This window comes from Budorcas taxicolor, chromosome 5, assembly GCF_023091745.1.
Source record: "Budorcas taxicolor isolate Tak-1 chromosome 5, Takin1.1, whole genome shotgun sequence".
Classification (NCBI taxonomy): Eukaryota; Metazoa; Chordata; class Mammalia; order Artiodactyla; family Bovidae; genus Budorcas; species Budorcas taxicolor.
In genome coordinates, this window is record NC_068914.1 from 132,069,918 (window position 1) to 132,093,341 (window position 23,424).

Here is a 23,424-nt window from a genome sequence, read left to right on the forward strand (position 1 = left end):
AAGCATTCAGCTCTGCGTTGAGCAGGCCTGCTGTTCTAACAGTGTCTCCCAATCTAATGAACTTCATTCTCCTCTCATTCTGCCTCAAGTCTGGAAATTCTTTTCCAGCCTAAGCATGGACCTTGACATTGTTGACTGCCTATTCAAATTTGCATTTTCTTTTTATTGCAATTCCAATCATAATTAGACTAGTCAATTCCTCTCAAACTACAAGACTAAGTGAGTTCCATTCTATCCTCACTTTATTACTAGCAAGCTGAACAATTTAGCACAAATAATTTGAACTTCTTCAACCTTACTTTCTTCATATTTAACTAAGACAGTTGGAATAGAAAATTCCTGAAAGCCTTTTTAGTTCTAAAATGCTTTGAGTTTTCAGGCTAATGACAAAAATGAGATCTAAAAGATGCACTGTGTTATAAACACTCATTAAATGTTTTGTTTATTCAATAATGATGGTCAATATGTATTGAGCCAGGCACTTCTTTAACACTTCATGTATATAAACACTTTTAATCCTTCCAGTATCTTCATAAGATAAGCACTGCTAGTATCCTGATTTTATAAATAAGAAAAGAAAAGCACAGTGATCGCAAAGCTAGTGGCCAGGCATTGTAGATGAGATTCAAACCCAGGCCATCTGGCTCAGACCCCATGTGTTGAAGCACTCTGTCTGTAATTCTCCTAGAGCAAATTCCAAAACACTCATCCTGTTCCAGACACGGGAAGACCCCACCCCTGGCCACCCCCGCTGTTGGTATGGATTCCATTAATGCAGAATGTCATGTTTTCTGAGAAATGCTTTTTCTAGTAGAGAAAAGTAGTTTGAAAGTTAAAGTTGATTTTTCCTCCAGAGCATGCATGCATGCTCAGTCATATCCAACTTCTTGTGACCCCATGGACTGTAGCCCACCAGGCTCCTCTGTGCATGGGATTCTCCAGGCAAGAATACTGGAGTAGGTTGCCATTTGCTCCACCAGGGGATCTTCCTGACCAGGGATCAAACTTGTGTCTCCTACACCTCCTGCATTGCAGGCAGATTCTTTACCACTGAGCCACCTGGGAAGCTCATTCCCCAGACAGCGATATATATATCCCCAAACTCTATCTTTTATGTATTTTCTCTGGCTTTTAAAGTATGTACCTGGTTGGGGATTTAAAAGCAATGCTGATATAAAAATAATTTGTTCTTTGTGTCAAGACATGCAGAAATGAATGCTGCATAATTACCTCAATCCTATAGAGACACCATTAGAAGATTCTTTGAAAATACGAGTACTGGTTTTTTAAAATGTAATTGCTATTTGTTCTGGCCAAGCCTATTATAAAATATGGACTAGGTGAAGGAGAAAAATTGTGCTGACAGCAAGTTGTGCATTCCTGTAAGTATATTAGTGTGTACATGTGTGTATTTATAAATATAAATTACTAAAAATAGTAGATGTCAGCTAAAGTGTTAGCCTATTATCAGCAAGTCCTAAGGAAAAAATAAATTAGTAAGATTTTAGCTAGCTATATATGTTTGAAAACATGTATGTGCTTACTGAGGCAAGTTCATAAGGTCTAATTCAGAGCAAGTCAAAACCATGTTGCATTTACTCTGTAACAGACGTGGGCTTCTTCCATTATGATACAGGACCAGAGGACTATGAAAGAACAGCGATGCTGGTCATTCTCTGGGGGTAAATTACAGGTGGAAATTAAAGAGCTGCCTAATCTCTTCACCACCTCCATTGTGGGCAGGCCATGATCCTGCTGCTGCTGAATGGAAGTATGAATGATAGAAGTAGGGGAAACTTCAGATGGTAATGATAGAAGCTATGTGCCTCACCCCACACTTCCCAAAGAAGGCAAATACATTTTCTACTGGGAAAAGCATGTAAAAAGAATAAATTATGAATCATAAACCAAGATCATATCATGCATAACTGCCAACTAAAGCATTTAGATTAAAAAGAAAACCTTGGCAATGACCTAGAGATTATCATACTGAGTGAAGTAAGTCAGACAAAGAGAAATATTGTATGACATTCCTTATATGTGGAATCTAAAAACAAATGATACAAATGAACTTATTTACAAAACAGAAACAGACTCTCAGCCTCAAAGAATGAACTTATGGTTCCCAAGAGGAAAGGAGTAGAGGGAGGGAGAGCTAGGGAGTTTGGGATGGACATGTACACACGGCTATATTTAAAATGGGTAACCAACAAGAACCAAAGTATAACACAGGGAACTCTGCTCAGTGTTATGTGGCAGTCTGGATGAGAGAGGAGTTTGGGGAGAACGGATACATGAATATGTAAGGCTGAGTCCCTTTCTTGTCCACCTGAAACTATTACAACATTGTTAGTTGGCTATATTCCAATATAAAATGAAAAGTTAAAAAATAAAAAAGAGAGAGAAACAAAGGAAAAAAAGAAAACCTTAGCAATATTGAGTCAAAATATGCTTCCTCTCTTGACATTTTAGTAACATAACATCTAATTATCTTTATTATCTTAATGAATGTATACAATATGAAAACAGTGTGGGTACTCAATAGCTTCTAATAAATATTTTAAATAATATAATATCAGTTATGATTTATTATAATGCTTTCACTCTTCTGGGTTATTTCCTTCTGACTAACATTTTATAAAGGGAAAAAAAAAAAACCAGAGGGCTCAAGACCATATACAGTATGATTCCATTTACATGATGTACAAGAAAGTAAAATTAATCTACACTATAGAGGCTAGATAAGAGCTTGGAAGGTTATCTTGTAAATGATGGATGCACAGAAGAGGTTTCTAGGGTTCTTGTAAAGTTCTGTTTCTTGAACTGGTTGCTGAATACCTGGATGTGTTTAATTCATCAGGCTTTCATGATAAATACACATTTGGTATATATGCCATACTTTGAAAGTTAAAAAAAATAAATTTTATTCCTAGGCACTAGTAACTATCAGAAATCATACTTTTTAAAAAACATTCTTTACACCTATTAGACAGGCTAATTTTAAAAATTGACCATACCAAGTGCTGATAAAGATATGGGACATTTGGAATTTTTATGCATTGCAGTTAGGAATGCAAAATAGTACAGTTTGGGAGTTTCTTATAAAGTACATGGCCCAGCAATCTCACTCCTAGGTATTTACACTAGGGAAATAAAAAATTTTATGTGGATGAAAAGCTATACACAAATGTTGATAGCAGCATTATTCACAATCACTCAAAACTAGAAGCAACCAAAATATCCCTCAAAGGGTGAGTGCATAAATAAGTGCTGGTGTATTTATACAATGAAACACTCCTCATTAATTTTTTTAAATCTACATGTGTAATGACACAGATAAATCCCCAATGCCTGACCCTGAGTAAAAGAAGTCAGCCTCAAAAGGGTACACACTATGATTAAATTTGTATGACATTCTGGAAAAGGCAAAACTACAGTGATGGAAAATAGATAGGTAAGAGTTAGAAGTAAATGGGTGTGACCAGAAAAAAGCAGCATGAGGGAAGCTGAACGGGTGATAGATTTACTTCTGAATTAGTATTATGGAGATGATTAAGCAAATTTAGACATTAAAACTCAGATAACAACCATGCACCACCCAAATTTTGAAATTTATTATATAAATATTTTAAAATAACTAGAAATAAAGTAACCTTACTAATGGTAACAAAAATATCAAGTGCCTAGGAATAAATCTAACAAAAGAGAAGCAAGCTTACTGGAGAAAATAATATATAATGTTTTTTGAAAGATATTAGAGAGTATGTAAATTAAGGGAAAGATGTATAAATGGTTCAGAAGACTCAGTATTATAAAGATGTGAAGTGTCACCAAATTGATCTGAAGAATTAGTACTTTCCTAATAAAAATACCAAACGCCAACCCAGTCCAGTACTCTTGCCTGGAAAATCCCATGGACAGAGGAGCCTGGTAGGCTTCAGTCCATGGGGTCACAAAGAGCCGAACACAACTGAGCGACTTCATTTTTTCATTTAAGGATTTTTTTTTTCTTATTTGACAAGATGGTTAAAATTTACATGGCAGAGAAATGGTTGAAAAATAAGCCAATTTGTTTTAAATAAAATAAAATTAATAAACTCATTTTATTTGTAAATAAAATAATATAAAGCTATGGTAACAAAGTCTGAATATTGATGCAGATCTATGAAGAGAATAGTAGAACAATATAATAAGTGTACAAAAGATCTCATGTATATAGATGAATTATAAGAGAATGAAATTGCATAATCAGAGGAAAAAGTATAGACCTTCAATAAAAGAGTTAAGGGCAATAAATTTGTCTCCTTACTGTCATGATAACAAAAGGATGGATAAAATCACTTTGTAAAAGAACAAAGTTAGAGGACTACACTATCTGACTTCAAGACTTATTACTTAAAGCTACAATAATTGAGAGAGTATTGTATTTGTGTCAAGATAGACAAATAGACCAATGGAACAAGACAGAGTCGACAAATGGATGCATAGATCTATATGTTAAATTGATTTATGACAAAGCTGCAAAGGCTTCTAATGAAGAAAGGACAATCTTTTCAACAAAGGGTGCAGAAACAATAGGACCTCTATATTAAAAAAAAAAAAAAAAAGAATGAACTTCAATCCTTAATTTTCAGCCATAAACAAAAAGTAACTCAAAATGGACCATCAGTTCAGTTCAGTTCAGTCGCTCAGTCGAGTCCAACTCTGTGTGACCCCATGAATCACAGCATGCCAGGCCTCCCTGTCCATCACCAACTCCCAGAGTTTACCCAAACTCATGTCCATCGAGTCGGTGAAGCCATCCAGCCATCTCATCCTCTGTCGTCCCCTTCTCCTCCCACCCTCAATCCTTCCCAGCATCAGGGTCTTTTCCAATGAGTCAACTCTTCACATGAGGTGGCCAAAGTACTGGAGTTTCAGCTTTAGCATCAGTCCTTCCAATAAACACAGGACTAGTCTCCTTTAGGATGGACTAGTTGGATCTCCTTGCAGTCCAAGGGACTCTCAAGAGTCTTCTCCAACACCACAGTTCAAAAGCATCAATTCTTCAGTGCTCAGCTTTCTTCACAGTCCAACTCTCACATCCATATATAACTACTGGAAAAACCATAGCTTTGACTAGATGGACCTTTGTTGGCAAAGTAATGTCCCTGCTTTTGAATATCTACCTAGGTTGGTCATAACTTTCCTTCCAAGGAGTAAGCGACTTTTAATTTCATGGCTGCAGTCACCATCTGCAGTGATTTTGGAGCCCCCCAAAATGAAGTCTGACACTGTTTCCATTGTTTCCCCATCTATTTCCCATGAAGTGATGGAACCAGATGCCATGATCTTCGTTTTCTGAATGTTGGGCGTTAAGCCAATTTTTTCATTCTTCTCTTTCACTTTCATCAAGAGGCTTTTTAGTTCCTCTTCACTTTCTGCCATAAGGGTGGTGTCATCTGCATATCTGAGGTTATTGATATTTCTCCCGGCAATCTTGATTCCAGCTTGTGCTTCTTCCAGCCCAGCATTTCTCAGGATGTCTATTTAAAGCCTAAATCTATAAATCTTCTAGAAAAAAAAATTGTAGGAAAGAAACTTTGGGACCCTAGATTAGGCTATAATTTATTAAATATGACTCCAAATACACAATACATAGAACAAACTGATAGACTGGACCTCATAAAAATTAAAAATATCTGAACTGTGGTGTTGGAGGAGACTCTTGAGAGTCCCTTGGACTGCAAGGAGATCCAACCAGTCCATTCTGAAGGAGATCAACCCTGGGATTTCTTTGGAAGGAATGATGCTAAAGCTGAAACTCCAGTACTTTGGCCACCTCATGTGAAGAGTTGACTCATTGGAAAAGACCCTGATGCTGGGAAGGATTGAGGGTGGGAGGAGAAGGGGACAACAGAGGATGAGATGGCTGGATGGCATCACCGACTCGATGGACATGAGTTTGGGTAAACTCTGGGAGTTGGTGATGGACAGGGAGGCCTGGCATGCTGCGATTCATGGGGTCACAAAGAGTCAGACACGACTGAGCAACTGAACTGAACTGAACTCACTCTTTGAAAGAAAGTAGAATAAAAATGTAAGCCAAAGACTTGTTTCCAGACATTTACAACTCTCAAAACTTGATAATAAGAATTTAAATGTCATTAAAAATGTGTAAATTTGAACAGACACTATAGAAAATAAGATATACAAATGATACATTAAAAGATGCTCAATATTGCTGTCCACTAGAGACATGGAAATTAGAGATACATAAAGATATCACTACACATCTATTAAAACATCAAAAAAAATCTTTAAACTGACCACGTCAAGTGTTGGCAAGGTTGTGAAGCCACTGGAATGCTCACATACTACTGCTGTGAATGCAAAATGACACAACCACTTTGGAAAATAATTTAACATTTTAAATTAAAAGACGCTTGCTCCTTGGAAGAAAAGCTATGACAAACCTAGACAGCATATTAAAAAGCAGAGACATTACTTTGCCAACAAAGGTCCATCTAGTCAAAGCTATGGTTTTTCCAATAGTCATGTATGGATGTGAGAGTTGAACTATGAAGAAAGCTGAGCACCAAAGAGTTTATGCTTTTGAACTGTGGTGTTGGAGAAGACTCTTGAGAGTCCCTTGGACTTCAAGGAGATCAAACCAGTCAATTCTAAAGGAAATCACTCCTGAATATTCATTGGAAAGACCGATGCTGAAGCTGAAACTCCAATACTTTGCCCACCTGATGCAAAGAACTGACACATTTGAAAAGACCCTGATGCTGGGAAAGATTGAAGGCAGGAGGAGAAGGGGACAACAGAGGATGAGATGGTTGGATGGCATCACTGACTTGATGGACATGAGTTTGAGTAACTGGAAGTTGGTGATGGACAGGGAAGCCTGGCATGCTGTGGTCCATGATGTCACAAAGAGTTGGACATGACTGAGTGATAACTGAATTCAATCAAATTAAACATGTATCTATCATATGATTAAGGCATTCCATTCCTATATATTTATCCAAGAGAAATAAAAGCATATATCAAAACAAAAACATATGCACAAATGTTCATAGCATCTTCATGTGTTATAGCTAAAAACTAGACACAACCCAAATGTGCATCAACAGTTGAATGAATCAATAATTTGTAGTAAATACATACAATTGAATTTTACTTAGCCAAAGAATAAAATGAACTCATTATATACCATAACAGTAGATAAATCTCAAAATAATTACGTTGAATGAAACAAACCAAACAAAAAAGAGTACATGGTGTACAATTCCATTTTTCTAAAAGCCTAGAAAATACAAACTAATCTACAGTATAGCAAGAAGTTCAGTGCTTGCCTGGGAATAGAGGAGGTTGGAACAGGATGCAAGGGATAGATTACAGAAGAGTATAAGGGAATTTAAGGTATATTTTAGTATATTTATTATCCTGATTTTGTTTATGACTTCCCACAGGTGCATATGTTAAAATTTGCCAAATCATACTCTGCATTCGTTTTCTTTTTGGCTGCGTGGAGTCTTGTTGCAATTCATGGGCTCTGTTTCTCCACAGCATGTGGGATCTTAGTTTCTGGACCAGGGATCAAACCCATGTCCTCCCCTGCAATGGCAGGCAGATTCTTAATCACTGGACCACTGAGGAGGTCCCCTGTATACATTTTCTATTGCTGCATAACAAATTGTCACAAACCTAGTGGCTTAACATGACGCTAATTTAATATTTCACCATTTCCATGGGTCAGAAGTCCTAGTCAAAGTATGGGTTAAATGGGTCAAGATCTCACCAGGCTTAAATGAAGGTGTCAGCTATAACTGTTATCTCATTGAAAAACTGGGGTCTAAGAATTCAGTGCCTTGTGGTTGTAGGATTAAGATCTCTGTTTTCTTACTGGATGTCAACCAGGGGTTCTCTTAGCTCCTAGAGACTGAGAGTTCTAGTCACATGGCCTTTTCACACATAGATACTTCTTCAAAGCAATCAGGAGAATCTCTCTACAGTCTGTCTTGATAGAGTCTTCTGTAGCATAATCTCAGCACGATGATCTCATTGTACTCACAGGTCCCGCCCAAACTCAAGGGAGGACTTTTAGTCAGCGGGGCTACCATACTAAATACCACAGCCTGGATGGCTTAAACCACAGAAATTATTTCTCACAGAACCAGAGACTGGGAAGTCCAAGATCAGGGCTGATTTGGTTCCTGATGAGAGCTTTCTTCCTGGCTTGCAGATGGTTGCTTTTTACTATGTCTTCACTTAGCTTTTCTCCTCTCTCTTTCTTCCTCTTCTCCTAAGGCCACTAATCCCACCAGGTGGTCCCCATTCTTAGGGCCTAATTGAATACTAATTACTCCCAAGGGGCCCATCTCCAGATACCATCACATTAGGGGTTAGAACTTCAACATATGAATTTTGTGGAGACACATTCAGCCCATAACAGAGGGTATTATATAGGGTTTTCACACTAAGAAGTAGAATCTTGGCACCATCAGAGAGGGCCATCTACTATGTATTCTCTAAATACATACAGTTTATGTCAACAAAAAACATCACTATAAAAAAAGAATAAATTATATAAGGGGAAGGAAATTAGATTAACCTCAGACTTTTCGAAGTAATGTTTTATTACTTAATACAAAATCATGCAATACAAAATACAGAGCAATATTTTAGATACTCAAAGAAAGAATATCTGAGCTACAGATTTTATACCTCATAAAACTCATATTCAAATATATAGGGCACAAGCAAATTTTTATCGACATGCACAACTCAGGGAATATTGTTTCTATTTGCTTCATTAGAAATCTACTACAGAATGTACTTTAGACAATCAAAATGAATAGAAAATTATCAGCATTAGAGCAGATGATGAGTATTAAACATATACAGTAGTTACTTGTAGAACTAACAGTGAGAAAAAAAAGAAGAGAGTATAATATGTAATGTCTTTACTTTTAAGTAAGACAGTGAAGTTATAAAAATTTGGGTTTAATGTATAAAACATTTTCAAAAAATCGTTTTTAAATCCTTAGCAATTTTTAATCGTAATGGTTTTAGTATGCTACTTTAAGACTATTCTCTTTGTAACATAGGATAAAGTAATAGGGTGATTATGCTAAATTCTCATTTTACTTTCTCTTGTATTCATAAGAACTGGGATACTTGATGTGGAAGAAAGTGGTTACAGTTAAGTAAAAACAAATAAACATAACCCACTTTATGCATGCATGCATGCTCAGTCACTTCAATCCTGTCTGACTCTTTGCAACCCTGTGGACCTCCAAGACTCCTCTGTCTATGGGATCCTCCAGGCAAGAATATGGACTGGGTTGCCATGCCCTCCTCCAGGGGATCTGCCTGACCCAGGGATCCAACCTGTGTCTCTTAAGTCTTCTGCATTGGCAGGTGGGTTCTTTACCATTAGTGCCACCTGGGAAGCCAGTAACACCCCCAAGTTGTGACAATCAAACATTGCTAAAGTGAGGGGTAGGCAAAATTACTCCTAGTCAAGATTAATTGATCTAGAAAAAGCACATGTTACTTCTGATGTTTTCCTACTGCCTAGAATTTAGCTGTATAGTAGTCCAACAATGTAACAAGCTGGATAGCCATGCCCATCTAAAAGTTGGGAATTCTACTGTAAGAAAGAGAGAGAGAGAGAATGAATGTTTGGGGGAAACTAGTAGTCTTTGCATCTATTTCAGGCATGTGGACCATCACATTTCTGAAGTCCCATCTCATGTCTGAGATACCAGCGCAGAATACACAATAGGGTTGGCTTTGGAGAGGAGAGAACAAGGGTGGTCACCAGGAGGAATTTCTGGGGTCCTTAGACAGAATTCAAAATCTATATCTAGTACATGATTTAAAACAGAAGAAAGAAAAAAAGAGAAAGCTGGTTAGAGATCGGAGGGAATCCCAGTTTGCCACCCATAGCCCAACCCTTGAAGTGAAGAATTAGATCAGTTTTATATAAGAGTTTTTAAAAAACTGAACTTGCAATAAAGTTAGCTTGGCTTCTCCTTAAGCCTCCCAGAACAAAACCAAAAATGAAGCACCACACCCGCACACCTTCCCACACCTGAACTTCAGGTGGAAATATATTGATATGATTTTCTAGACTAGTGTATATAAATGTGTGTATGCACACACATATGTCTATGTGTATATACACTCAGGGTTTCCTTGGTGGCTCAGTGGTAAAGAATCTGTCTGCAATGCGGGAGACACAGAAGATACCGGTTCGATCCCTGGGTCAGGAAGATCCCATGAGGAGGGCCTGGCAACCCACTCCAGTATTCCTGCCTGAAGACCCCACAGCAGAGGAACCTGGTGGGCTAGTCCATAGGGTCACACGGCTGAAGCGACTGAGTACACACACACACGTTCACACTCGTATAAAAAGATTTCCTCCCTCTTCTACTCTTCTTCACAAAGGGTCCTCTGGCTACATGATCCTGCCAAGACAATCAAAAGAGTTAGTTGTACATAATTCCTTGTGCAGGATCGAGTTCCTTACCACTGAGCTCAGGCATCTCCTCATATGACGTGACAATTAGGCTCTACACCCTAGTGATCACACAGCCTTGGTTTCCCATTCCTATAAGGAAATTTTCAGGGGAGGGGGAAAACATCTATACTCCTCCATAAAACAGCATTTGTGAGGCTTGAGGCAGTCTAAATCTAAACTTAGGGAGAGAAAAATTCTAACTTTGCAAAGACAGAGTTCAAACAATTTATATTATTAAAGAAAAACCTTAACACTGTAATCTGAAGTTACCACATTTGGTTTCCTCACTGAATTTCAGAGTTTCTCTAAGAGGAACCACTGGAGAAGGAAATGGCAACCCACTCCAGTATTATTGCCTGGAGAATCCCATGGACAGAGATCCATAGGGTTACAAAGAGTCAGATATATGACTGAAGCCACTTAGGACCAACAGACAGAGTAAGAGGGTGGGGGCAATTGATCTTCCTGTATCTGCACTGGGAAGAGCTCTCCACAAAGGCAAATTCCTCCATCGGCACCAAAAGATGAACAAGAGTCACTACTCTCCAGTTGAAAAGTTTTCCAAACACCCACTGAAATCCAGAAGCCATGGAGCACTCGACATTTTAGAATAAGGCTTCTATTGAACAAATAGAATTTGGTCACACAGGTTTGCCAAAATGCCATGTGATTTGTGCGTTCCTAATACCTCCTAATACCTAATACCTGACAGAATGTGGTCCACTGGAGAAGGGAATGGCAAACCACTTCAGTATTCTTGCCTTGAGAACCCCATGAACAGTATGAAAAGGCAAAATGATAGGATACTGAAAGGGGAACTCCCCAGGTCAGTAGGTGCCCAATATGCTACTGGAGATCAGTGGAAAAATAACTCCAGAAAGAATGAAGAGATGGAGCCAAAGTTAAAACAATACCCAGCTGTGGATGTGACTGGTGATAGAAGCAAGGTCCGATGCTGTAAAGAGCAATATTGCATAGGAACCTGGAATGTCAGGTCCATGAATCAAGGCAAATTGGAAGTGGTCAAAGAAGAGATGGCAAGAGTGAACATCGTCATTCTAGGAATCAGTGAACTAAAATGGACTGGAATGGGTGAATTTAACTCAGATGACCATTATATCTACTACTGCAGGCAGGAATCCCTCAGAAAAAATGGAGTAGCAATCATGGTCAACAAAAGAGTCCGAAATGCAGTACTTGGATGCAGTCTCAAAAACGACAGAATGATCTCTGTTCGTTTCCAAGGCAAACCACTCAATATCACAGTAATCCAAGTCTATGCCCCAACCAGTAACACTGAAGAAGCTGAAGTTGAACGGTTCTATGAAGACCTACAAGACCTTTTAGAAGTAACACCCAAAAAAGATGTCCTTTTCATTATAGGGGACTGGAATGCAAAAGTAGGAAGTCAAGAAACACATGGAGTAACAGGCAAATTTGGCCTTGGAATGCAGAATGAAGCAGGGCAAAGGCTAATAGAGTTTTGCCAAGAAAATACACTGGTCATAGCAAACACCCTCTTTCAACAACACAAGAGAAGACTCTACACATGGACATCACCAAATGGTCAACACTGAAATCAGATTGATCATATTCTTTGCGGCCAAAGATGGAGAAGCTCTATACAGTCAACAAAAACAGACCAGGAGCTGACTGTGGCTCAGACCATGAACTCCTTATTACCAAATTCAGACTTAAATTGAAGAAAGTAGGGAAAACTGCTAGACCATTCAGGTATGACCTAAATCAAATCCCTTATGATTATACAGTGGAAGTGAGAAATAGATTTAAGGGCTTAGATCTGATAGATACAGTGCCTGATGAACTGTGGAATGAGGTTCATGACATTGTACAGGAGACAGGGATCAAGACCATCCCCATGGAAAAGAAATGCAAACAAGCAAAATGACTGTCTGGGGAGGCCTTACAAATAGCTGTGAAAAGAAGAGAAGACAAAAGCAAAGGAGAAAAGGAAAGATATAAGCATCTGAATGCAGAGTTCCAAAGAATAGCAAGAAGAGATAAGAAAGCCTTCCTCAGTGATCAGTGCAAAGAAATAGAGGAAAACAACAGAATGGGAAAGACTAGAGATCTCTTCAAGAAAATTAGATACCAAGGGAACATTTCATGCAAAGATGAGCTGCATAAAGGACAGAAATGGTATGGACCTAACAGAAGCAGAAGATATTCAGAAGAGGTGGCAAGAATACACAGAAGAATACACAAAAAAGATCTTCACGACCTGGATAATCACGATGTGAAGTCAAGTGGGCCTTAGAAACCATCACTATGAACAAAGGTAGTGGAGGTGATGGAATTCCAGTTGAGCTATTTCAAATCCTGAAAGATGATGCTGTGAAAGTGCTGCACTCAGTATGCCAGCAAATTTGGAAAACTCAGCAGTAGCCACAGGTCTGGAAAAGGTCAGTTTTCATTCCAATCCCAAAGAAAGGCAATGCCAAGGAATGCTCAAACTACCACACAATTGCACTCATCTCACACGCTAGTCAAATAATGCTCAAAATTCTCCATGCCAGGCTTCAGCAATACGTGAACCGTGAACTTCCTGATGTTCAAGCTGGTTTTAGAAAAAGCAGAGAAACCAGAGATCAAATTACCAACATCCACTGGATCATGGAAAAAGCAAGAGAGTTCCAGAAAAACATCTACTTCTGCTTTATTGACTATGCCAAAGCCTTTGACTGTGTGGATCACAATAAACTGCGGAAAATTGTGAAAGAGATGGGAATACCAGACCACCTGAACTGCCTCTTGAGAAATCTGTATGCAGGTCAGTTAGAACTGGACATGGAACAACAGACTGGTTCCAAATAGGAAAAGGAGTACATCAAGGCTGTATATTGTCACCCTGCTTGTTTAACTTCTGTGCAGAGTACATCATGAGAAACACTGGACTGGAAGAAAAACAAGCTGGAATCAAGATTGCCAGGAGAAATCTCAATAACCCCAGATATGCAGATGACACCACCCTTATGGCAGAAAGTGAAGAGGAACTAAAAAGCTTCTTGATGAAAGTGAAAGTGGAGAGTGAAAAAGTTGGCTTCAAGCTCAACATTCAGAAAACGAAGATCATGACATCTGGTCCCATCACTTCATGGGGAATAGATGGGGAAACAGTGGAAACAGTGTCAGACTTTATTTTGGGGGGCTCCAAAATCACTGCAGATGGTGACTGCAGCCATGAAATTAAAAGTCGCTTACTCCTTGGAAGGAAAGTTATGACCAACCTAGATAGTATATTCAAAAGCAGGGACATTACTTTGCCAACTAAGGTCCTTCTAGTCAAGGCTATGGTTTTTCCAGTGGTCATGTATGGATGTGAAAGTTGGACTGTGAAGAAAGCTGAGCGCCGAAGAATTGATGCTTTTGAACTGTGTTGTTGGAGAAGACTCTTGAGAGTCCCTTGGACTGCAAGGAGATCCAACCAGTCCATTCTGAAGGAGATCAGCCCTGGGATTTCTTTGGAAGGAGTGATGCTAAAGCTGAAACTCCAGTAGTTTGGCCACCTCATGAAGAAGAGAAGTGAAGAGTTGACTCATTGGGAAAAACTCTGATGTTGGGAGGGATTGGGGACAGGAGGAGAAGGGGATGACAGAGGATGAGATGGCTGGATGGCATCACTGACTCGATGGACGTGAGTCTGAGTGAACTCCTGGAGTTGGTGATGGACAGGGAGGCCTGGCGTGCTGCAGTTCATGAGGTCGCAGAGAGTCGGACACGACTGAGCGACTGAACTGAATACCTCAAGTGTCCCCAGGAAGATTTTTAAACATACAAGTTTTTTGTTCGAAATGCCAAGATTCCATGGGAACATTATCCTCTATTTTAAAAATAAAGTTTAAAACTATTCAAAAAGGAAGAATTAATCAGTCAATGCTGAGTAGCCAGATTCACAGCTCACAGAAATACATGATACAGTTTTAATCTCTGTGGAGACAGATATTAGAGGCCCCTTGAAGACACAGACTTCTAGGCTCAGTCAGTAAAGAATCTGCCTGCAGCGTGAGTGACCTCCTGCAATGCATGGGTCAGGAAGATCCATGGGTTCAGTCCATGGGTCAGGAAGATTCCCTGGAGAAGGAAATGGCAATCCACTCCAGTATTCTTCCCTGGAGAATTCCACGGACAGAGAAGTCCGATGGGCTACAGTCCTTGGAGTCGCAGAAAGTCAGACATGACTGAGCAACTAGCGCTTTCACTTTTTTTCTCTTTTCTATATGAAAGCCATGCCCTTAAGTCTCTGTCCTTTTAACAAAAAGTTTCAAAGCACTGAATTACCTTATTTAATTGTCACTAAAATTATTCCAATTATAACCACGTGGGTTCCTCTGGGACCTTCCTGGAACAGACGCTCCTCCTGTGTCCTCTGCCTGCCTCTTGTTTGTAGAAGAGCTTTAGTATACTAGTCCTCCGCTGAATCACAAAAGCCTAGCTCCATAATTAATGATTAAAAGGAGGTGAACATGTAGTGATTAAAAAAAAAAAAAATAGGAAGTTAGGCCAGGAACACTGGTAACCATTTAAACAGTAAGTCAGCCACATGACAGCCACAGGATCTTTAGTTCCTCCCTAAAGTACATAGTGATGGACAGGGAGGCCTGGCGTGCTGCAGTTCATGGGGTTGCAAAGAGTTGGACACGACTGAGTGACTGAACTGAACTGAACTGAAAGTACACAGGAGATAGTATCTGGTGCACATTCTTGAGTTGTTCTACAGCTACTAAAGAGAAAGTCGCTCAGTTGTGTCTAACTCTTTGTGACCCCATACACTGTAGCTCACCAGGCTCCTCTGTCCATGAGATTCTCCAGGCAAGAATACTGGAGTGGGTAGCCATTCTCTTCTCCAGGGCATCTTCACAGCCCAGGGATCAGACCCGAGTCTCTGCATTACAGGCAGATACTAAAGCCTCCACCAAAATGGAAGAAGTTGACGACATGATGACCATGGGCACGTAGCCCCCAGACTTAACTGGAGTCTGAGAATTGATAACATGAAGCCCTGTGAAACTGGCCAGTTTCCTCACCGTCAACTAATCAGAGAACTGTGCACGAACTGATCATATAGCCTGTAACTCCCTCCACCACCTTGTTTTAGAAATGCTACCCTGAAACCTATTGGGGAGTTTGGGCTTTATGAGTGTTCATTGCCCCCCACTCCTTGTATGACACCTGCAATAAACACGGCACTTTCCTTCACCACAACCTGGTGTAAGTATATTGGCTTTACTTCTTCTGGCCCCACGTTTGGTTGGGTAGTGACTAAATCATTCCAATGAGGAGCATTGTTTCTTGTCCAAAGAAAAGAATCCTAATTTCTAGGCTAGTTCTGGGAGTGCGCTGGGCAGACACTCATGGCGGTGTTTGGAGGTTCCCTGGTAGCTCAGATGGTAAAGAATCTGCCTGCAATGCAGGAGACCTGGGTTCAATCCCTGAGTCAGAAAGATCGCTGGAGAAGGGAATGACCACCCACTCCAGTATTCTTGCCTGGAGAATTCCACAGACCAGGGAGCCTGGAGGGTTACAATCCATGGGGTTGCAAAGAGCTGAGCAAGACTGAGCGACTAATACTTTGACTTTTTTCCACTTTCATGGAGGTGTTGCAAATGCTGCGATAAGCATGAGAATTGAAAATTCTTTTTCCCAGTAGAATATTGTTAGGAAAATTCCAGACCAAAAGGAGACGAGGAAGTGGATGTTTATAGAGTGCAACCAATGTGGAAGATAGAGCGTTGCTCCTTTGTAAGTTAGGTTTGAATCAGCCTGCTTTTATCCTGGGAGTAGACTGAGAAAGAGCGAAAGGGAACTCACCATTGCTGAGTATTGACAGTGTGCTGGCGCTTCCTAGCCTGTGTCTCAGTGAATCCTCATGTTATATCTATGTCCATGTATCTGGCATGCAAGAAAGTACCCAAATCATACCCAGGCCTATGTATTGTAATTGTAAAGATAACTGTATCTCGCTGATAAAATGTGTTCCCTGGTCTGTTGCCACATCCTCAGTAGTGGAAGGAGCCCTGAAAATTACCCTTCTCTGCAGCAGCTAAAATCAGATCAGCTCATCACTCCAAGCTATTGAAAGTGATCCAGATAAACCCCACAATCTAAAAATACAGTGAAAAAAAGAACATCCATTTCTAGCTCTTTTTCCATGTCTCTTGAATTTTGAGTGTGAAATGTTTGGTTTAAAAACATCCTCATCAAGCCAAGTTTAAAGAAGAATGTCCAAGCAAAGTTTTGGTTCAGCACAATTACAGGGTGTTTTTGTTCAATCTTTACAAGGTTTTCTTAGATATTTTTAAGAAATAGGGAAAAGAAGGTTACACGAAAAAGTTTGTTTCCCAAGCTGAAACGTGGACTTGTGGATACAGGATAGTTGAACAAGAAAATTATTCTTGGAGAAAAGAGCTGAGAAAGAAAATATGCCATATTAAGGCAAATTGAGTAGGAGGGTAATTAACTGAAACTGAGACCAGGGTCATGTCAGTTCCCATTTCACCTGTGGACAGCCTCACTCTTTCATCCTTAAGGGAGTTGTGCCTAGGATGTGACAAGGATTGTTTATGATAGATAATCCTTCAAGTCACGTATATGCAACCACACCCCAAAAAGAGGTTCCTCCCACGGCCAACTAATAGTTACATACACTTTAATGCATGGAATCCAAGATAATCTTTTACTGTTTACTAAAGGCATTTCTTACTGAAGGGCATTCCAACTTCCACACAAGATCACTTTATTTCCAGTGTTTGCTTCAAGGTTTGGCTCAGATAGTAAAGAATCTGCCTGAAATGTGGGAGACCTGGGTTCAATTCCTGGGTTGGGAAGATCCCCTGGAGAAGGAAATGGCAACCCACTCCAGTATTCTTGCCTGGAGAATCCCATGGACAGAAGAGCCTGATGGGCTACAGTCCATGGGGTCACAAAGAGTTGGACATGCTGAGCGACTAACATACATATATATGTGTGTGTATATATATATATATATATATATGCCCCAGTGCACATTTATGCACTTTTTTTACACCAAGAAACTATGACTCTAGTATGCTGGCTTGTCACTGATAATACAGTAGGAATTTTTAGGCATCAATCTTAACTTAGTCATTGATTCATTGGTAGAATAACATCAAGCAGAATAAGGGATGGGGTTGGATGTGGAGAAATGGATGAATGGGTTATTACTGCCATCTGGTGGCAAAGATGCAAAAATACAGGCAACACTTTCACTTCTTTTCAGTTCAGTACAGTCTCTCAGTCCTGTGCCATTCTTTGCGACTCCGTGGATGCAGAACTCCAGGCCTCCTATCCATCACCAACTCCCGGTGTTTACTCAAACTCATGTCCATCGAGTCAGTGATGCCATCCAACCATCTCATCCTCTGTTGTCCCCTTCTCCTCCCGCCTTCAATCTTTTCCAATGAGTCAGTTCTTCGATCAGGTGGCCAAAGTATTGGAGTTTGAGCTTCAGCATCATTGTCCTTCCAAGGAATATTCAGGACCGATTTCTTTTAAGATGGACTGGTTTGATCTCCTTGAAGTCCAAAGGACTCTCAAGAGTCTTCTCCAACACCAAAAGCATCAATTCTTTGGCACTCAGCTTTCTTTATAGTCCAATTCTCACATCCGTACATGACTACTGGAAAAACCAAAGCCTTGGCTAGATGGACCCTTGTTGGCAAAGTAATGTCTCTGCTTTTGAATATGCTCTCTAGCTTGGTCATGGCTTTTCTTCCAAGGAGTAAGCATCTTTTAATTTCATGGCTGCAGTCACCATCTGCAGTGATTTTGGAATCCAGAAAAATAAAGTCTGACACTTTTTCCACTGTTTCCCCAACTATTTCCCCTGAAGTGATGGGACCAGATGCCATGATCTTCGTTTTCTGAATGTTCAGCTTTAAGCCAACTTTTTCACTCTCCTCTTTCACTTTCATCAAGAAGCTTTTTAGTTCCTCTTCACTTTCTGCCATAAGGATGGTGTCATCTGCATATCTGAGGTTATTGAGATTTCTCCTGGCAATCTTGATTCCAGCTTGTGTTTCTTCCAGCCCAGTGTTTCTCATGATGTGCTCTGCACAGAAGTTAAATAAGCAGGGTGACAATATACATCCTTGGTGTACTCCTTTTCCTATTTGGAACCAGTCTGTTGTTCCATGTCCAGTTCTAACTGTTGCTTCCTGACCTGCATACAGATTTCTCAGGAGGCAGGTCAGGTAGTCTGGTATTCCCATCTCTTTCAGAATTTTCCACAGTTTATTGTGATCCACACAGTCAAAGGCTTTGGCATAGTCAATAAAGCAGAAGATGTTTTTCTGGAACTTTCTTGCTTTTTTGAAGATCCAGCAGATGTTTGCAATTTGATCTCTGGTTCCTCTGCCTTTTCTAAAACTAGTTTGAACATCTGGAAGTTCACGGTTCACATACTCTTGAAGCCTGGCTTGGAGAATTTTGAGCATTACTCTACTAGCGTGTGAGATGAGCGCAATTGTGAGGTAGTATGAGCATTCCTTGGCATTGCCTTTCTTTGGGACTGGAATGAAAACTGACCTTTTCCAGTCCTGTGGCCACTGCTGAGTTTTCCAAATTTGCTGGCATATTGAGTGCAGCACTTTCACAGCATCATCTTTCAGGATTTGAAATAGCTCAGTTGGAATTCCATCACCTCCACTACCTTTGTTCGTAGTGATGCTTCCTAAGGCCCACTTGACTTCACATTCCAGGATGTCTGGCTCTAGGTGAGTGATCACACCAACATGAGTATTTTCACATATCATGAAGATCTTTTTTGTATAGTTCTTCTGTGCATTATTGCCACCTCTTCTGAATATCTTCTGCTTCTGTTAGGTCCATACCATTTCTGTCCTTTATGGAGCCCATCTTTGCATGAAATGTTCCCTTGATGTCTCTAATTTTCTTGAAGAGATCTCTAGTCTTTCCCATTCTATTGTTATCCTCTATTTCTTTGCACTGATCACTGAGAAAGGCTTTCTTATCTCTCCTTGCCATTCTTTGAAACTCTGCATTCAAATGGGAATATGTTTCCTTTTCTCCTTTGCTTTTTGCTTCTCTTCTTTTCACAGCCTTTTGTAAGGCCGCCTCAGACAGCCGTTTTGTCTTTTTGCATTTCTTTTCCTTGGGGATGTTCTTGATCCCTGTCTCATGTACAATTCATGAACTTCCATCCATAGTTCATCAGGCACTCTATCAGATCTAGTCTCTTAAATCTATTTCTCACTTCCACTGTATAAATTGTAAGGAATTTTATTTAGGTCATACCTGAATGGTCTAGTGGTTTTCTCTACTTTCTTCAATTTAACTCTGAAATTGGCAATAAGAAGTTCGTGATCTCAGCCACAGTCAGCTCCTGGTCTTGTTTTGCTGACTGTATAGAGCTTCTTCACCTTTGACTGCAAAGAATATAATCAATCTGACTTCAGTGTTGACCATCTGGTGATGTCCATGTGTAGAGTCTTCTCTTGTGTTGTTGAAAGAGGGTGTTTGCTATGACCAGTGCATTCTTTGGCAAATCTCTATGAATCTTTACCCTGCTTCATTCTGTACTCCAAGGCCAAATTTGCCTGTCACTCCAGGTGTTTCTTGACTTCCTACTTTTGCATTCCAGTCCCCTATAATGAAAAGGACATCTTTTTTGGGTGTTAGTTCTGAAAGGTCTTGTAGGTCTTCATGGAACCGTTCAACTTCAGCTTCTTCATTTCTGGTCGGGGCATAAACTTGGATTACCGTAATATTGAATGGTTTGCCTTGGAAACAGAGATCACTCTGTCGTTTTTGAGATTGCATCCAAATACTGCATTTCAGACTCTTTTGTTGATTATGATGGCTACTCTGTATCTTCTAAGGGATTCTTGCCCACAGTAGTAGATATAATGGTCATCTGAGTTAAATTCACCCATTACAGTCCATTTTAGTTCACGGATTCCTAAAATGTCAATGTTCACTCTTGCCATCTCCTGTTCGATCACTTCCAACTTGCCTTGATTCATGGACCTAATATTCCGGGTTCCTATGCAATATTGCTCTTTACTGCATCGGACCTTGCTTCCATCACCAGTCACACCCACAACTGGGTGTTGTTTTTGCTTTGGCTCTGTCTCTTCATTTTTTCTGTAATTATCCACTGATCTCCAGTAGAATATTGGGCACCTGCAGACCTGGGGAGTCCATCTTTCACTGTCCTATCTTTCTGCCTTTTCATAGTATTCATGGGGTTCTCAAGGCAAGAATACTGAAGTGGTTTGCCATTCCCTTCTCCAGTGGACCACGTTTTGCCAGACCTCTCCACCATGACCCATCCATCTTGGGTGGCCCTATACGGCATGACCCATAGTTTCATTGAGGTAGACAAGGCTGTGGTCTCTGTGATTAAATTGGTTAGTTTTCTGCGACTGTGGTTTTCAGTCTGTCTGCCCTTTGATAGAGAAGGATAAGAGGCTTATGGAAGCTTCCTGATGGGAGATACTGACTGAGAGGGGAAATGGGTGTTGTTCTGATGGGCGGGACCATGCTTAGTAAATCTTTAATCCAATTTTCTATTGATGGCTGGAGCTGCTATTTACCTCGGGCCAAACTATGGTGGAGGTAATGAAGATAATGGCAACCTCTTTCAAAAGGTCCCATGAAAGCACTGCTACACTCAGTGCCCCCAACCCTGCAGCAGGCCACCGCCAACCTACGCCTCTACCAGAGACTCCTGGACACTTACAGGCAAGTCTGGGTCAGTCTCTTGTGGGGTCACTGCTCCTTTCTCTTGGGTCTTGGTGCACACAAGATTCTGTTTGCCTTCCAAGAGTCTGTTTCCCCTCCAAGAGTCTGTTTCCCGGTCCTGTGTAAGTTCTGGCAGCTCTATGGTGGGGTTAACGGTGACCTCCTCCAAGAGGGCTTATGCCATACCCAAGTCTGCTGCACCCAGAGGCCCTGCCCCTGTGGCAGTCCACTGCTGACCCGCACCTCCACAGGAGATGCTCAAACACAGCAACACATTGGAGAGGTCAAAATAGGACTCATTCATTTGGGAAATGCATTGTTGTACAGACTGTGAAGAAAATGTTTAATTGCCAGATAATTTTGTGTCACTTCTTTGACCCATACCAGGTGGAATGTCAACTGTTCTAACTCACTTTTTTTTCTCAATATCCAGGAACATAAAGGTGTGTGTTTTGGGACCTAAAGACCACAGAAAAGATTTAAGAATCATTGCGTCCATTTCCCATTCCTGTGAAACGCTGCCCCCAAAAGTTTTCATCTAGAACTTAAAGTTGATAGATATTCTATTAAGGGAGTGCAGCTTTCAAAGGGGGACACCTTGTCATCTATTTGCATATCTCAGGTTCTTATGGTATGTTTCCTGGGCAGTTGTCAACATGATAAAATCAGGTAAAATTCAGGATACCATTGTTTCAACAGGGGAGACTGAAAGTATCTGATAATGCCTTGGCAGGGAGATTTGACTGCCAAGGACAGCTAAACATCCTTTCAGGCCAAACCTCTATCATACACTAAGCAACATCATCTCCTCCTACACAGTATGCAAATTCTGTTCAGGAAACCAACCTTCTTTCACTGAACACTTGCACAACTTGTTTGTTTTTGCCTTCAAGTCTTCATGCTTTCTTTTCTTTCCACCTCTATTTCCTTCCACTCTGTCTTAGATTAACTACCTGGCTCTTGGCCAAACTTCAAAATGGACTACCTTGCAAATGCTTTAAAGATGATTTACACGTGGTTCTGATCGCTACAGTTATCCTTGGGGATGTGTCTTGTGATGTGTTAGACACTCTTTTAAACATTTTATACATATATTATTATCACCAAATTCTCAGAAAAACTTGAGGAATTGTTATTCCTGTTTAAGAATCAACAAAACTTTGGCTAAGAGCAGTTAAGAACTGACCCACACCTACACAGAGAGTGAGCAGAGAAAGAATAGAGAAACCACATTTGGAAGCAAGTTCAGTCTAGTTTAAAGATTAAACTTATTCCTTCTTTCATAATCATTCCATCAACTCGACCTGTGTATCCACACACACACATACACAAATAAGCATACACACACATACACAAATATGCACACACACACGTACACAAATATGCATACACACACAGAGTTTGGTATGAACGATACAATTATATATTTGCATACAGTGTACTCGAGAAGGAAATGGCAACCCACTCCAGTGGTCTTGCCTGGAGAATCCCAGGGACGGGGGAGCCTGGTGGGCTGCCGTCTCTGGGGTCGCACAGAGTCGGACACGGCTGAAGCGACTCAGCAGCAGCAGCATACAGTGTATTGTTTTTTATTCACTAAGTCGTGTTGGGCTCTTTGTGACTCCATGGACTGTAGCCCACCAGGCTCCTCTGTTCATAGGATTTCCCAGGCAAGAATACTGCAGTGGTTTGCTATTTCCTTCTTGAGGGGATCTTCCCTACCCAAGGATCGAATATGTGTCTCCTGCTTGGCAGGCAGATTCTTTTCACTACTGAGCCACCTGGGAAGGCCACTAACATAGCACATATATGTGTGTGTGTGTATATATATATGCTAAGTTACCAGTCATGTCCTACTCTGTGTAACCCCTAGACAGCAGCCCACCAGGCTCCCCCGTGGGCACATTGGTAAGTCATATGGTCTTTTGATTCAGAGAGTGGACTCTAAGGTTATGCTAAGTTACCAGTCATGTCCTACTCTGTGTGACCCCTAGACAGCAGCCCACCAGGCTCCCCCGAGGGCACATTGGTAAGTCATATAGTCTTTTGATTCAGAGAGTGGACTCTAAGGTCATGCTACATTCTACCACCATCTGACCATCTGGATGGGACTGAAAAAGGTGCTTGACATCAGACCCTAAATTTGGTAACTTGAACATGTTCAT